The following is a 3,508-nucleotide window of genomic DNA, read 5'->3' as shown; positions in this document are numbered from 1 at the left end:
TACTGTCTGGTTCATTCATGATAATTTGTTGTTGCTGATGTTCTTGCTGCTGATAAGACCGACTGTTATTAAATGAAGGGCTCGGAGAGATATAGTCATAAGCCACAACTTTCACGAAATTGAGTTTTTCATGTTGCGGCATTCTTAAAAATGTCTTCTTCACAATGTGTTCAAAAAGTTCCGTGTTACTGCAACAGATGGCAAGCTATGACGAAGTGCAGTTCTATGCTGTGCCATCTGGTGGTAGTTTCAGAAGATACATAGTCACAAGCCACGGCAAAATGGCAGGTCGGTCAGTAACGTCTGAAGCGTCTTCGGGTCTTCAACGCATATTTGACACAGACAGTAGTGGAAGTGAAGAGCTTTACCCTTTGGATCCTGACAGTGATGAATCTTGTCATCCATCGACCAGCAGTTCCAGCTCAGATGATGTTTCGGTAAGTATATAAAACGCTTTATTTCTGCTGATTAATTTCCTGTGGCTTGTGACTTTGTTTCTCTCAACATTGCCAACGCATTTGACAGCCATCCTGTGTGTTAATGATGAAACTTGATGGGCACATTTATATTACTGCTTAATGGTGCAATAATGTAGTTTCAAAGGCAAAAGATGTATAAAAATATTTTCTCATTAATGTGATTTTAGCGAAATTTAATGTTTTGTGTGGCTTATGACTGTATCTCACGCAAATTCTTAGACTATTTTGCTCTTCATATTATAGCTTGAAATAAGTAGAATAAATGAAGAATCACCCGAAAAACCAAAGCCTTCACGGAAAATAAAACGAAATATTGATCAGTGGAAGAAAAATAAAGCAAAACGTCGACAAAATGCTGATCAGCAGTATAAGTCTTTAAAAACCAACAAGACTGTTCAGGCTGCTACTATAGGAAGTCCCTGTACTTGTTTAAATAAATGCTTCACAAAACTGCTTGGAGAGGAAGAAAACATTTTTCATTCATTTTCGGACATATATAACTTTAATGCCCAGAATACTTAGCTGATGAGTTGTATGAAAATGGAACCGAAAAAGCGGAGGTTTGTTCACTATTTAAATACACAAGGTTTAATATTTTGTATATTTATTCCATTTTTTATATTTGTCATTATTTCTTTCAAAGCTATCCAAAAAAGACTTCCAAGAAAATATCATCCAGGGATATTACATTTTCTTATAATGTGAGGATATGCGGAATAGAAGTCATGATCTGCAGGGAAGCTTTCCTAAGGGTTCATGGCACGAAGAGTGAGGAATTTGCAACTTCAAATGAAGCAGGGATTTGAAGTGCCAAAAGAAGATGGAAGAGGTTTGTATGTTACTCTGTGCTATAAGTTACGGATGTACTCAAACTGAGTACTATACAAATATTTCTATTAGGAAGCGGATATAAGCTCATCTTTTTTTTTTCTTTCAGGAAAACGTGGAAACTACCCACATAAATTTCAAGACAAAGCTGTACGAAGTGTTACAGAATTTCTCAACGCCATACCGAAATATAACGGTCATTACAGTAGGCAACAGAACCTGAATACAGTGTATTTGGATGGTGATCTCACAATTGCTTCCTTATTTCGAGATAAATACTCAGAATACTGGAAGGAAAAGCAGGTTCCTGCAGTGTTTGAAAGTAAATTCGGAGAAATTTTCGTATCTGAATTTAACATTGGCTTCAAACTACCAAAAAGTGACACCTGTTCAAAATGTGATGGATTTCTAATTGTAATAGATAACCCAGAATTATGCGCAGAAGAAGTCACAGAAAAGAAACAACAATATGAACTGCATCTCAAAAAGGCTGACAGAGGACAAAATATGATTGCGTCTTTAACTGCTCTGGCTAAAGAAAATTCGAAAGAGCATCATGTGATAGCAATGGACTTGCAGCAAACGTTCCCCACGCCTGAACTAACAGTTAGCCCAGCATTTTACAAGAGGAAAATATGGACATACAACTATGGTATCCACGACTGTGGATCAAAGAAAGGTTATGTTTCTGTGGAGCGAGAAAGAAGGAGGATGGGGCTCAGATGAGGTTGGGAGCTGCTTATTGAAGTACTTGGAGATAACTAATCCTCAGACAAAACATCTCCACATAATCACAGACAACTGCAAGGGTGAGGCGAACAATTGGACTATTATTGCTTTGGAAAGGTCCCTTGTTGCTACCAAAAGATTTGATTCTGTCCAGTATTACTTCCCTGTGGTAGGTCACACCATGCTACCTTGCGATCGTGATTTTGGTCGCATTGAACGGTGTACAAGAAACAGACGGACAATAGTGTACACTCCAGATGAATGGGCAGAAGTAATAAAATCTGTGAGTCCAAAACATTTCATTGTAACTAAAATGGAAAGAGAAGACTTCAGAAGTTTGGAAACCCTGAAGACATTGATCTCAAAACGTACAGAATCCACGTCTGGAGGTCCCCACCATTTCCGTGAAGCCACTCAATTTATGTTTGAGTCTGAAGATCCCTTCAAGCTAAGTGTAAAGCACTCTTATTCAGACATAGGAGCTTTCATGTCAAAAAGAAAGGATGGCGAGTTGAACCAAATCCATATCAGCTGCCAATAAAGTACAGAAAGCCACTACCAATTAACCAGAAAAAATTTATGATGTACTGTCTCTTATGCCATACATACCTGCAGCAAATCAATGTTTCTTTCGGTCATGTACTTGAAATAACGTGTACAATGATGAGATAGAGGAACTTCCTTGATGTAACTGTATCAATGAAAAAGTAATTTATAAATCTCAGGTACCTGATATGTATATATTAATGTGTAAAAATTATATATTCTGTTTGCTGTGTAAGAGTGGTTAAAATAGACCCTTAAAATTCATACTTTATGTTTTAAACAATTTTTTGGGAGATATAGTCATAAGCCACCGCTGACTAAATCTTAATTAGAATCATTCTAAAAATAATATTGTATAGCACGCAAAGAGTTGACTATTTAACAACATGCTTCGCAAGTATTAAGCAAGTGTTTGCAGTAGAAATTAGGTTTCTATTTTGTATTAAACATTTTGAGACCTCCGTGGAACTTTAAACTCGCTGTATCTCAAAACTAGTTCAATGTGGCTTATGACTATATCTCTCCGACCCCTTCAAATGTACGCTGAAAATTGTGCTCATTATTTTTACGTCTGTCGTGATAATCATTTCTATACGGTGCATTGCGATACGAATTGAAATAGTGTGTTTTCTGTACATACTGATTTCCTTGTTGCTGTGTGTTACTCTTTGTTGGAGCTGACGCTATACGCGTACGCGGCGAAACATTAAAGCCTGGTTGACCTTGTACATTACATTGTTGGTTAGGTATGCTAACCGGTTGGTTTTGTTGCTGTTGTTGGGAAAAATGTCTATTGTTACCAAAATGTGGTTCCTCTTGCTGATAATTTTGACGATACTGATAATTAAAATTTTGTCTGTTATTAAAGTTCTGCTGGTTGTCGTTCCTAAAGCGTCTATTACCTTTGCTATTGAAATTACGTGGCT

At 37.0% G+C, this 3,508-nt stretch overlaps 1 long non-coding RNA gene across 1 annotated transcript; it reads left to right on the top strand.

Moving 5' to 3' along the window:
* Positions 1-256: 256 nt before the first annotated feature.
* LOC126204395 (uncharacterized) lies at positions 257-1,525 on the top strand. Its single transcript, XR_007540493.1, has 4 exons — positions 257-437; positions 723-1,039; positions 1,123-1,308; positions 1,417-1,525. It is a non-coding gene; the product is annotated as an uncharacterized LOC126204395 (long non-coding RNA).
* The last annotated feature ends 1,983 nt before the right edge of the window (positions 1,526-3,508 follow it).

This window comes from Schistocerca nitens, chromosome 9, assembly GCF_023898315.1.
Source record: "Schistocerca nitens isolate TAMUIC-IGC-003100 chromosome 9, iqSchNite1.1, whole genome shotgun sequence".
Taxonomy (NCBI): Eukaryota; Metazoa; Arthropoda; class Insecta; order Orthoptera; family Acrididae; genus Schistocerca; species Schistocerca nitens.
Note: the sequence above shows the minus strand (reverse complement) of the source record. Positions and strands in the feature narration are given on the sequence as shown.